The sequence below is a fragment of the Schistocerca piceifrons genome, chromosome 6 (assembly GCF_021461385.2).
Source record: "Schistocerca piceifrons isolate TAMUIC-IGC-003096 chromosome 6, iqSchPice1.1, whole genome shotgun sequence".
Taxonomy (NCBI): domain Eukaryota; kingdom Metazoa; phylum Arthropoda; class Insecta; order Orthoptera; family Acrididae; genus Schistocerca; species Schistocerca piceifrons.
In genome coordinates, this window is record NC_060143.1 from 346931859 (window position 1) to 346946415 (window position 14557).

At 44.0% G+C, this 14557-nt stretch overlaps 1 long non-coding RNA gene across 1 annotated transcript in view; it reads left to right on the plus strand.

Moving 5' to 3' along the window:
- Positions 1-14557, plus strand: part of LOC124802985 — a 548870-nt gene that overhangs the window by 62216 nt on the left and 472097 nt on the right. The window lies entirely within an intron of this gene.

Below are 14557 nucleotides of genomic sequence, written 5' to 3' on the forward strand. Positions count from 1 at the left end.
ACGCCATTCGCATCATTATTTATCGATGTTTGACAAACGCTTTCCAAGCCTATCGCTGGTACATGAAAATTAATTAAAAATAGTAAATACACAAATAACATATGAAATGAACTAAAACTTAATGAAAATGCACGTGTTGTCTCTTGATTATATAACCTCTCAAATGTCATATACATTAAGTAACGGTTCTAGGCGCTACTGTCTGGAACCGCGTGACCGCTACGGTCGCAGGTTCGAATCCTGCCTCGGGCATGGATGTGTGTGATGTCCTTAGGTTAGTTAGGTTTAAGTAGTTCTAAGTTCTAGGGGACTAGGGGACTGATGAGCTTAGAAGTTAAGTCCCATAGTGCACAGAGCCATTTGAACCATTTGAGCCATTAAGTAATGTGACCAGAGATGGGCAAATATAGATTAAAAAATTTCAGCAGAATTCGAACAGTCGTCTCATCCGCAACACTCTTGCTAGCGGCTAACGCTAACCACACACCCACAATGACTTCTTACGTGTTCCACCTTCGCACAGGTACATCAGTTACATAATAGACGCGTAAAAATTCTGTTGCTATTTTCTCGGAATTGCCAGAGTAGTGCACCTTACTACCTCATATTATGCTGTTTTAATGGCCTATTAAGGTGGAACACGTAAGAAGTCATTGTGGGTGTGTGGTTAGCGTTAGCCGTTAGCAAGAGTGTTGCGGATGAGACGACTGTTCGAATTCTGCTGAAATTTTTTAATCTATATTTGCCCCTATCTGGTCACATTACTTAATGGCTCAAATGGTTCAAATGGCTCTGTTTGAAGTGATGCGAACGTCGCGACCCCCCCTTGTGAGAGTAAACGACAAAACATTAGGTGTAGCGTGTCACAGCTTCTCGCCTCCCGTTACTGTTCCCACGGCTTCCCGTTAGCAAACGACGGAATGACGCACGAGACGGGGCTTCGTGTCGTGTCGTGTGCATCGCTTGCTCTTAACTAGTCGCTTGCTGTTCTCACCCCTTCTTCCTCCAGCAAAGGAACATTTTAATCCAATCAGTGGTAGTCCCGTGGGAGATGATACCATATATGGTGGCTGTCGGCAGGAGTCGGTTCAAAACATGTCTCCTCACAAGCTACATATGCACCCTCTTATTCCTCAGAAGAAAGTTGTTTTTCTTTCGGTTCTTAATAAGACCTTTTAAAATAAATCCACTTCTAATTTTTTTATTTTAAAATAATTACGGCATAGGCATTCAAATGGTTGTGGTGAAAATAGTACAGATTGACAATATCGACAGATAAAACAGAAGTGATGGCATTTCAAGGACTGGAACACGTAAGAGCCGTAGCTATTATTAATGGACAAATAATTGAAAAAGTAAGAGTTAAAATATTTACGGCGCACTTTGAAATTTCCCAAGTCATATCGTGTATATATAAAATTGGCGAGATGGAGACATTTCCGCGGAACCATACAACGTACATTAAAACATATCGTACGGAAAAACATTCATTAAAGTACTCAATATAACAGCATTGCCTTTGCTGCTGTATGTTAGCCGGTGTTGAACCTAAATATCGAATCATCAGAGATGAGGGTTTTCTCCTTTGTTGCACGAAATTCACTATTGGGCCGAAAAGAAACAGCAATATTAAAGAGCAAGCAAATGTTGAACCCATTAGAAACACAATGGAAAAATACAACTGAACTAAAAAGACCATATCCGACATATTCCACCAGTCAAAAGTTTACGATCACCCATGATAAAAGCTATATATTTTGTGTCAATGCACAAGCACATCGTACAAACTAAATACAGAAACAAAATAAATATTTTCTTTCCCTGTCACCGAATACAATACAGTATGGTTTAGATTTTAGCCTCTTTAAAGAACCCACACTTTGCCCTCGAGCTGCACAGTCTTGGCATTCTGGAGATAAGAGTTCATAGTTTTTTGCAGATACTCTAGTCCAACAAGTCTGTAAATTATTCTATAGATTTTGAAAAATAGGTGACTTCGGTTTTCTGACATCCCTCTCTAGTTCACCCCAGAAGAGTTCAATAGGATTTTTAAGTCTGGGCCGGCCGGTGTTCATTTTTTGAACCATGGAGGCGGTGCTGTGGACGTGGCTGGCGGCGTTGATGCAGCAGCTGGTTGTGCGTTATGACCTGTTGGACTGCCGTCATCAACTGCGACATTAGGTGGTTCTGAAACTGAATAAACTGCATTAGATCAAAGCCAGCAGCAACTGGAGGAGTAGGCGCAGATGCTGTAATGAGAGGTACAGTCTGGAACCGCGAGACCGCTACGGTCGCAGGTTCGAATTCTGCCTCGGGCATGGATGTGTGTGATGTCCTTAGGTTAGTTAGGTTTAAGTAGTTCTAAGTTCTAGGGGACTGATGACGTTAGAAGTTAAGCCCCATAGTGCTCAGAGCCATTTTTTTGTAATGAGAGGAGCGCCGCAACAAATTAATTATAAGCTAGCCAAATACATAAATAGCGGAAGCGTTGTGGCTAGTCTGCAAAAAAAGAATGCCGTGACGGAGCGGTAAAGAGCGGAGGCAGTGTTGCTTCTGTAATTCTCGTCGTCCGCTATTGTGTCTTGGCGGTGCTGCCCCCCACAAACGAGCCGACACATCATCTGAGCGGCGCTGTCCTGGTCGGTGTATAGTCGATGCTTTAGAACTGCACAATATGATAAACATTTGGAGTCCAACATGGACGACATAAGGTTCTGTTCTTGTGTGTGACTTTAAAAGCAGTCTCGTCAAACTACTTTGACCACCGCCTATGTTTCACATTAACGCACAGTAAACACACACACACACACACACACACACACACACACACACACACACAGACGCAGGTGGCAGCACTAGCAGTGGAGGGTATATGAAGCGTATCGGGGGTTCACGGACGAAGGTGCGTTCGTTGTAGTATTGCGGAAAAGAGGCGATTTATCTCACGTTCAAAATGGTATTGTCATTGGCTCTCGGGACAAGCCTGGAAACATTTCCGAAACATTCATTAATTAAAACTTCCGGGCTGAATTGCCGTGGTCCATATATAAAACAATATTGGAACAACTAAAAGGAGTGTTAATAGCCACCTAACGGAACACAAAAGGAACTATAGATTGGGACAGATTGAGAAATCAGCTGTAGCGGAACACGTTTTCAAAGACGGTGATCACGAAATAAAATTTACTGAGACAAACGTGATAGCTAGGACCTCACATTATTATACTCGCATGTATAGAGAAGCTATAGAAATCTACGAGCACGGAAATAATTTTAATAGAAAAGAAGAAGGATTAAAACTAGACAAGATATGGCGGTCGACTTTGTACCAACGAAGTGACAATCGATTACCTATAATTGAGAGAGATGGCACTAGCCAGAGATAGTTTTAAAGTCGAAAGCACGTGGCGAGTGGTGGCGCCATCTAAGCGCTCTATATAAGTGGGACCACCAGCGCCCTGCAGACGTAGCCAAAGCCTTCGATTCAGTATGGCATAGAGGGCTACTCTACAAGTTGTACACACAAGGGTTTCCCGGGAGCATAGTTCAGCTGATCAAGAGCTATCTCACGAATAGGACTTTCTCCGTCAAAGTAGAAACTGCCACGTCCACCAGAAGGCGTATTCGTGCTGGGGTGCCACAGGGATCGGTCCTGGGGCCCGTATTGTACAGTTTGTACACTGCGGACGCTCCAACGGCCCCCCTGGTGCACACCGCACAGTACGCTGACGATACAGCCTTCTACACGAGAAACGCGAAAAAGGACCTGGTCATCCGTAGGCTACAAAAGGTTTTAGATGACACAGAAACTTGGGCCCGTCGCTGGCGCATTACCATCAACTCTGAGAAGACGCAGGCAATGCTGATTACCCGCAGGCTCGGAAGGAGCGAACCTCCTCAACGCCCCCCCCCCCCCCCCCCCTCCACCTTCACCTAAACGGAACCCAACTCCCCTGGCGCAGAACCGCCAAGTACCTTGCTGTAACCTTGGACTCTCGTCTTACGTGGAAACCCCACATAGACGAGGTCCACAGGAAGGTCTGCGCCAGAATGTCCATCCTATACCCTATCCTGAACACCACCAGCTCCCTTCCCTGCCCAGTAGCAGTAAATGTATACCAGGCCCTGATCCGGCCAGTAACGGAGTATGCGTGCCCTGTCTGGGGATACGCGGCAAAGCAGCACCTGGACAAACTCCAGTGGCTGCAGAACCGCGCCCTCAGAAGGGCACTGCGTCTACCTCTTGGATTCCCCACAGACGACCTGCACGCTGCAGCCGAAATCCCACTCCTGAGAGAGCGTTTCCAGGATCTGGCAAGGGCCTTCTATGAGGGTTCTTCCAGATCCGGAAACGCACTCATCCACTCCCTAGGTCGGTATGACATGTTCCGCGATAAGCACAAGCGCCCTATGACGATCTTCGACGACTAAGTCGAAGAGAAAATCCCAACACACAATCCCTAATCCCGTTCCTTCCCACATAACACCAATCTTCTCGCCTACCTCAGGCAAGTACCAGACACACTCACAACAATCATCACATTATCACAGACACCATAAAAACTATAGAAATATCACACACACACGTTCACAGGGGAGTAAAAGCCGAAAGGCTACAAACTCCCCCTCACACTTCCCCAAAGAGGGGAAAGTAATAGATGAGAGCAGCAGCCTGCAGACAGTCGCCGACTCACCTCAGAAGATGTTGCCCGCATCCGGTAACGAAACGTCAGGAAGGAGAAGAAGTTTTATATATGGACCACGGCAGTTCAGCCCGAAAGTTTTAATTAATGAAGACGCTGGCCGTGAAAGCTTACATGCTATGATTTCCTAAACAGTTAACTCTTTAAACTCTTCGCGTCCCGCCATTGTTAAAGTATTCCGCGCATGGCAAAATGGTGCTATCGAAAACCGGCGTCGAAGTAACTGTAGTACACCACAAGGCATAGATGATAGGGGTGAACGACTGCTGCGGAGCTGTCTACGGGCGAATAGACGCGCAACTGTTAGGCAGCTGACAGCTCTGATGAACGAAGGGGGTACTAGCAGCGTATCGTCGAAGTCGGTTCAGCGAACTTTGCTGCGTATAGGCTGCTGCAGCAGACGCGTGCTTCGTGGACCCTTGCTGACTGCTGTTTAACGGTGACGAAGAATGGAGTCTGCACGGCAGTACCGCAACTGGCGACAGGAGGCCTTTCCAGATGAATCGCGTTTTATGCTCCATCGGACAGATGACCGTTGGTGTGTACGGCGTGTAACATCTGAAATCAAACACCCTGCAACAATCGTCGCAAGGGTCCAGGCCGGAGGAGGGACCGTATGGTCTGAGGAATGTTTTCGTGGCATTCTCTGGGTGATTCGTCATTCTGGAAGGCACAATGGATCAACAGAAGTACGTGTCTATCCTTGGGGACCATGTCCACCACTACATGCAGCTTCTTTTCTCTCGACACGATGACATCTACCAGCAGAACAATGCAGCGCGTCACACAGCTTGCAGTGTATGTGCTTGGATGCAAAAGCACCAGGATGAGCTTACCTTACATCCCTGGCTACGAAACTCTCCGGATTTAAACCCAGTTGAGAATTTATGGGACCACGTCAATCGTGCTGATCCCGCCATGGATCCTCAACCGAGAAACCTGGCGCAGCTGCCCAAGACACTGGAGTCGACATGGTTCCACATTCCTGTCGGTACCTTCCAGAACCTTATCGACTCTCTTCCTGCACGTCTCGCAGCCTTTTGACAGGTGGTCACATTAACGTGAGTGGATACTGTACTTCTTTGTTAACACTACGCCGTCCGACGACACCGCAGTGGTGTCGTGCGCGAAATAGCGGTCAACGGCCGGCGACACCACAGTTGTGTCGTGTGCATGGTATCGCTCAGTGGCCGGCGGCAGCAGTTTAGCATCTTTTGCATTCTGTTGGTGTTTTGTTTAGGTAACAATAAGTGACACAAGTCAACAAGTTTTTTGTTTTTATAAGTACTTGTGCCCTTTCATTATGGCAGACGAAAGAGAGAATACGATTATTTACGATGAATGCGCAGACGTCTTGTCTGACGTTCCGGACGACTTGGCCGATTCGGAAGAAGACATTGGATATCGTAAAAATGAAAGTGGAGCAGAATCGTAGGAAGATGGTGAAATACGTCCAAAAAGAATTCGGCGAACGCTACGGTTGCCAACTGATTCAGCTGAATTAGATGAAGAAGACAGTGCACAGTGGTCAGACTTTGATTTACCGAGGACCAATAATAAATTTGAAGGATCCCCGGGACCAAACATATTTCCCAAAGATACACAGAGAGTCGAGGATATCGTAGAATTATATATTGGGAACGATCTTTCTGAATATATTAGAAACGAAACCAACAAGTACTCCAGTCAAAATTGCAATAGACGGAAACTGGATTTAAAAAATGCCAAATTTGTCGACGTTACGGGACCCGAACTTAGAAAATAGTTTGGGCTTGCTATCCTAATGGGAAATGTAAAAAAAGCAAGGATTCATGATTATTCGTCAACGAACCCGTTGATACACGCACCGATATTTCGCAAAACGATGTCCCGCAACCGATTCAGGCAAATGTCATCATTTTTCATTTTTCGACAGCAACAATAAACCGGATGGTGCCGACCGGCTTGTCAAAGAGCAATTCTTAATTGATTATTTTTCCAAAAAGTTTAAAGAAACGTTTAATCTAAGTCAAAACATTTCAATTCATGAAGGAATGATGCCGTGGCGCCGGCCGGAGTGGTCGTGCGGTTCTGGGCGCAACACTCTGGAACCGAGCGACCGCTACGGTCGCGGGTTCGAATCCTGCCTCGGGCATGGATGTGTGTGATGTCCTTGGGTTGGTTAGGTTTAATTAGTTCTAAGTTCTAGGCGACTGATGACCTCAGAAGTTAAGTCGCATAGTGCTCAGAGCCATTTGAACCATTTTTGATACCGTGGCATGGACGATTAAATTTTAGTTTACAGTCCGTCGATAATTACGAAATACAGCATACTCATTCGGATTATGTGTGATTCGAGTACGGGATGCATTTTCTCATTCAAGATGTATTCTGGCACTGGACAGCCTTTGGCAAAAGCAATGATGGAACTATTGACACCTTCTGATGGAAAGTGGCATTACCTCTGCATGGATAATTATTATAACAGTGTAGAACTTGCAGAGAAGTTACTTGAAAAGAAAATTCGAGTTCGTGGAACGATACGGCAAAGTAGAGGATTTCCGGAAAATTAAAGCGCACAGATGTCAGTCAATGTGTTTGAAGCTTGTCATCAACGGAAAAATGACAAGCGGACAGCGACAAGCCAAGTAATCCGTATTAGCGCTGCCGGCGACAAGCGAATAACTTTGTACGAGACGTGCGGACGGCAAAGTGTTAAGATGCTTACTGTTCCTTCAACTCGAATGCTTTCCAAATTGTCGACCACATCACTGTTATTTTCATTTACTGGTAGAGTGCTGGTTTATGTTGCTCGGTAATATAGTTGGCGCCGGGCCTCTTTTATTGTGGGATGCCATGTCTGAAACAAAAACGAAGTTTACAACGGGTGCAGCGACTTTCGAGAATTGAAATCCGTGTTGACTGGGAGAACAACAACATGGATCTACTTTTACCTGCCATGCAGACGCCTTTCTTCTTGCCGTGTCTCATTGTTACTGTCCGATTCTATCGAATATATATTGAGAGCTGCTTCTGTTCACCGAAGAATATGCTGACGTTACATTTCGAGAAACTGAAGCTGCGTCGTTGTTTTCTGTGTGCTTTACGTGCGTGTTTCTCTTTTTGTCTCCATACAGTGTTCGATGTTGACAGATAATGGCTTTCGAGTGTCGCTAACGAATCTGATGCAGTGACTAATGAAGAGCGGAACGATAATCGATAACTCATTCGCCGCGTCGGCAGTAGCCGTTGCGCCCTGCCACGCTTCCCATTAGTAGCACCCAAATGAATGCAGCGAGGCTTTTTAAAGATTAATCTCGCTCTGCATCGGTCTCCGTCCGCTGACTGAACGACGTGATGAATTAATGCGCTTCCCAACAGGAATCTTATTAGTGAATCTGGAAACGGTTTCATTTTCATTACGTAGTTAGGATAGATAACACTGGTCAACACTCATTTTCTTGCCAAGGATATTTGAGTGGCTTTAGGATGGGTTAGTGGTGCTGAGGACGAATATAGCAACCATTTATGCAGTTTGGCTCTAGTTTTTGAGATAATGCATGATTTATTCAAAAAATTAGAAAAAATTCCTAATACTGAACTCGAGCGCTACAAACTACAATGAAAAAAGAAAGTAATCTTTATAAATAGCTTCTATGAAAACCTGATAGGCATTTGTCCACGTATAAAACATAATTGAAAAGTTTCTCTATAAGTATATCATTTTCCGTCCATGACGAACCGCTTCCTGCACGCTTTCCTTTTATAGGTCTCTTCAGAACAGTCACGTTGCAGATTCCAGCAATAATCTGCCATCATATGCCTGTCCCATCTTCCTTTATATCTTTCCTCTATTCCTTTCATATCTTGATGGAACCGCTCTCCTTGTTCCTCACTGAAATCACCTAGATTACGAGGAAATCGATCCAAGTGGCTGTGAAGGAAGTGCAATTTTATGCTCATGTTAGCTCCTAAGTTTTGAAAGTTAGTGAGCATGTTTTTGACCAGTTCCTCGTAATTCGGAGCTTTATGATTGCCCAAAAAACATTTTACAACAGCGACAAAACTGTTCCAGGCCGAGGCTTCAGTGACAGTCATGACACTTGTAAAATTGGTATCGTTGATGAGCCTGCGAATTTGAGGACCATCAAATATTCCTGCCTTAAGTTTTTCACTAGTGAGTCCAGGGAACGTATTGCAGGTGTATGTGAAGCAATTACCATTTCTGTCTAAAGCTTTGGTGAATTGCTTCATTAGTCCTAACTTAATATGTAATGGTGGAAGAACAATCTTGTCCCTACTAACCAGAGGTTCATTAATGATGTTTGCTTCACCAACAGCCATATGTTCCCTTGGAGGCCATGTTTTCTGCTTCCAATGTTCGTGCTTTGCCCTGCTATCCCACATGCAGATAAAACATGGGTGCTTTGTGTATCCACTTTGTTGTCCAAGCAAGAAGTTCACCATTTTCAAATCAACACAAATCAACCACTGGTGCTGCATATACTGAATTTTCTGCAGAACCATCTTGATGTTAGCATATGCTTCACAAAGTTTTGTTGAGTGGGCAATTGGAATAGATGCGTAACGATTGCCATTGTGTAGGAGAACACATTTTAAACTTCTAGTGGAACTGTCTATGAAGAGACGCCAGTCCTCTGGTCTATATTCCGGCAGCCCCAATTCAAGTAAAAGTCCAGGTATATTGCTGCAATACACTATAACCTCTTCTTGGTTGAAGTATGGAAGAAGGTTTTCTTCTCTCGTCCGGTAAGCTGTTATTTTAACACTTGGATAAAGACAGTTCTTTTCCTTAAGCCTGGATGCTAAGAGTTCTGATGCTTGCTTCGAAAGATTGAGTTCTCGTATCAAGTCACTGAGCTCCTTCTGGTCGAACTGCTGGGGTTGTGCCTCACGTCCTTCGTATTCCGAACCACTACTTGTACATTCCTCGCCGTGCACATCGTCATCTGATGATGTTAGCGTGGGTAATGTTGTGAAGGTTGGTACAGGAACATCGTTGCTGTGCACCACCGGTCTTCTTGCTGACTCCAAATCGGGATATTCCCACTTTCGTTTTTTGAACCTATTAAAACCTTTCACATTAACAATGCAAAAATAGCAATCATCTGTATGGTTCTTCTGCTCTCGCCATACCATAGGCACTCCGAAGTTTAAGCTTTTCCTTTTTCGTTTTGTCCACTGCCGTAAGCACTCCACACAGCATTTACAAACTTTATGGGGTGCCCACGCCTTGTCTTGATCTCCAAGTTTAATTCCGAAATATGCCAGATATGCTTCCTTCACAAAAGGAGTGATATTCTTCCTGTTCTTTTGAAGAACGTATTCACCACAAATGTAGCAGAACTCATCTGGATGGTTCACGCAAAGACGGCGTGAGGAACTCATGTTTTCCTAAAACAAAATTGCACAAATACTACATATTATGCAGAACTTTCTTGTATTTGCATGTCAATCACATCCAACAAACATCATTAATTGTTTTGTGTGAAATGAATACTCACCTCTTATTTGCTACGTCACGATGAAAAGGTTCTATCTCCTTGAAGCTGCACTGCACATGTGTGTGACTTTCGACCATCGCCATTTTTCTTGTTTACACTGAACGCTACCTATCGGCTGTTGCGGGGATTACCTCGGCCAACAAATGAATGTCGAGTACCGCCGAATTCAAATCTGCACAACCCTCAATATCTTCAACACACGCACCGCACAACAGGACTGAACACATGCTGACAGTGTGATGTTTGCATGATGTAATCCTCAACCACACAGATGCACTCCCTGAGCACAATTGTTTAATAAAGATAGTACAATATCACTAATTAAAAAACAGGTAGCAAATACATTACACATTACACCATATATGGACCCTGCAGTCGATATTATCCACATGAAACTCTCATTTCCACAAATAACCTATATCTCAAAAACCAGGGCCAATTTGGAAAAAGTACAAATATACTCGGAATGAGTATCATAACAATATCCTATTTTCGTTCAAACTTCCCTGGCAAAGAAAAAAAAAATTTATTTTGTAGAGCTGTGTAATGCATCGTTTTGTGGTATTTTCAGCATGCTGTACCCTCTCGGTCGACTCCCCCCCCCCCCCCAACTTCTACCACCGGCCCTACGACTCATGTTGCACCAAATTAGACATACAGGTTGAAAACAAGCTCCACCGACAAAATTTCGGAGGTTCTTTAGTGATATTGTAGCGACGCTGCCGCGCGCTAATTCAAGCTCGCCGGTGTGTGTGTGTGTGTGTGTGTGTGTGTGTGTGTGTGCGTGCGTGTGGTGTGTGCGCGTGTGCGCGTGTGTCAGTGCAGTGCTGTGCGGTCGTAATTACTGTGCACGACGTCTGTGTAGATCCGCGCCCAACCTCTAGAGGAGCTGTGTTTTCTATCTTTTATATACATTCTGTTTATTATTATTATTCCTTGTTTTTTGAGTTAATTGGTAGTTCCGTGCCTCCTGGCTTATGTGGGCGAGTAGTTTTCTCTCCAATAACTACGGAAGTTTTCCCAGGATTAAGGATCCTTCTGTAGAGGCCGGAAGCAAATTTTGTAACTCCGATCAGTCCAAGCATGCCGGGCGTCGTCAGATACGCGCTCGCAATAAAGTTATTGTTGCTGAACTGAAGGTCTTTATTCTTCTGAATCACGTTAAGCAAAGGTCGGACAGCCACCAGTTTAGCTGAACCCGACAATATTTTCAGAGTATTTTGCTGAAGGAACCCATGGTCTCTGATTGTTGGTTATAGAGCAATAATGCAATTATAATTCATCCTGTTTGTTAATCACCAAAATGTGTAAAACATAGAGCAATGTGGCAATCCTCAAACGCTGCGTGAACAACTCAACATAGAGTAGTTGTACCGCACTTCCATTCTAGGCCTATTCAATAAAACCATACATATCGGCCAATTCTTCATCAGTAAACAAATCCACACTGCTGTGTATCACTGTCAATCCTTTTCTGACCAAGCTATGAAACAGTGTATCAAAAGCGTACAAATACAGTTGGGTCATTTGATTTCGGCCATATTGTAGCGAAATGCAGGAAGATCTCCAGCGGATAGGCACTTGGTGCAGGGAATGGCAACTGACCCTTAACGTAGACAAATGTAATGTATTGCGAATACATAGAAAGAAGGATCCTTTGTTGTATGATTATATGATAGCGGAACAAACACTGGTAGCAGTTACTTCTGTACAATATCTGGGAGTATGCGTGCAGAACGGTTTGAAGTGGAATGATCATATAAAATTAATTGTTGGTAAGGCGGGTACCAGGTTGAGATTCATTGGGGGAGTCCTTAGAAAATGTAGTCCATCAACAAAGAAGGTGGCTTACAAAACACTCGTTCGACCTATACTTGAGTATTGCTCATCAGTGTGGGATCCGTACCAGATCGGGTTGACGGAGGAGATAGAGAAGATCCAAAGAAGAGCGGCGCGTTTCGTCACAGGGTTATTTGGTAAGCGTGATAGCGTTACGGAGTTGTTTAACAAACTCAAGTGGCAGACTCTGCAAGAGAGGCGCTCTGCATCGCGGTGTAGCTTGCTGTCCAGGTTTCGAGAGGGTGCGTTTCTGGATGAGGTATCGAATATATTGCTTCCCCTTACTTATACCTCCAGAGGAGATCACGAATGTAAAATTAGAGAGATTAGAGCGCGCACGGAGGCTTTCAGACAGTCGTTCTTCCCGCGAACCATACGCGACAGGAACGGGAAAGGGAGGTAATGACAGTGGCACGTAAAGTGCCCTCCGCCACACACCGTTGGGTGGCTTGCGGAGTATAAATGTAGATGTAGAATGTAGTAGATGTAGATAAGATTACCGTATCAGGTGAGTTACGTAGTAACATTTTCGAAAATAGATACGAAAAACTTACAGAATGCAGAATATGAACATTAAATCCCTCACAATAATGTCCTTACACGTCATCAGGCTCCTAACCTCTGGCACAGGGGTAAGACAGTCTATTGTCATAATTCCTGGTGAACCTCCAGCTGTCCTGTATTTTGCACAGTTCGCTTCGCTACTAATTTCGGTCAAATGACCCTTATGAAGTAAAGCTGACATAAACCGCTCGAAAGTTATACATTAGTGGTCATTTGACCGAAACTAGTAGCGAAGCAAAATAAAGGACAGCTGAAGGTTCACTATGAATTTTAATAATTATTTGGCGGCTGAATATCCCCACCTGCAAACATGTGTTCAAATGGTTCAAATGGCTCTGAGCACTATGAGACTTAACATCTGTGGTCATCAGTCCCCTAGAACTTAGAACTACTTAAACCTAACTAGCCTAAGGACATCACACACATCCATGCCCGAGGCAGGATTCGAACCTGCGACCGTAGCGGTCGCGCGGTTCCAGACTGTAGCGCCTAGAACCGTTCGGCCACTCCGGCCGGATCCAAAGTAACTGAGAAGTTATTTTGATTGCTGCTCACCTCATCACTGCAAAAAATGAGACAAATTAGAAAATAAATAATTTATTAAGAAGGTCAGTACCATGGATCGGACTCGTTCTAGGTGCCAACAAGAAATTCGTCTCATGTGACATTAATACTGAAGCACTATGTTTTATTTGTGTTAATGCAAGCACAGAAATGCAGAAGTAATGTTTCAACTAAAAGAACTCCAGTCGACAAAAACCACATCTCATATCTTTTAAATTTTTTAAAATAGAATAAATTTAAATTCAGGAAATAAATTTCTCAGTACAGAATCCTGTTTCTCACAAAGCTCAATTCTTGGGATCAGAAGTTGTAAAGTTTATATAGTTTGTTGTTGAGTAACATATGACAACTTTGTCAACAGGTGTTTTTCTTTTGCAACTGATAAATATGGCTCCTCTTTCTGACGAAGTACGACAAAGCATACATCAGCCATGGTATTTCTCCTTTTGAATATGTTGGCATTTTTTCATTCTTCTGTTTCAGAGTAGACTTTTTAACAGTTGTTTGAGATGGATATGAGGCACTTTGATCCTACTGCACTCTGAGATCTTACAAGCATGCGTTGACAACAATGTTTAACCAACATCTTTAAAATTAAAGCAGTCAGTTGTATGCACTGGATTTACACAGAATCCGCGGTTCCGGACTGAGCGCCTAGAACCGCTAGACCACCGCGGTCGGTTGCAAACATATGTAAGACAATCTCTCTTTTAGTGGTATTTTTGAGCTGGAAAGCTGAAGCTTAAGAGCCTCCTGACATTCGACAGTACACAAATGCGCGAGTTAAACTCCACGCTGTTTTATGATCCTAGAAAGAGGACAGAACTTTGTTATTCACGATATATCGGGTGATCAAAAATTCAGTATAAATTTGAACACTTAATAAACCATGGAATAATGTAGATAGAGAGGTAAAAATTGACACACATGCTTGGAATGACATGGGGTTTTATTAGAACAAAAAAACAAAGTTATTGGGCCTTTTTTCTTCGAGGAAATGCGTGATTCTGGTTTTGTAACTGCTACCGTGACGGGTGAGAGGACGCCGATATGTTTCAGAATCGCATCATCCCCAGCCTGGCTGATAAACACCTGCTGGAACGTACGATGTTTATGCAGGATGGCGCTCCACCCCATATTGCTAGACGCGTGAAAGATCTCTTGCGCGCGTCGTCTGGTGATGATCGTGTGCTCAGCCGCCACTTACGTCATGCTTGGCCTCCCAGGTCCCCAGACCTCAGTCCGTACGATTATTGGCTTTGGGTTACCTGAAGTCGCAAGTGTATTGACATCTCTAGGGATGCTGAAAGACAACATCCGACATCAATGCCTCACCATAACTCCGGACATGCTTTACAGTGCTGTTCACAACATTATTCCTCG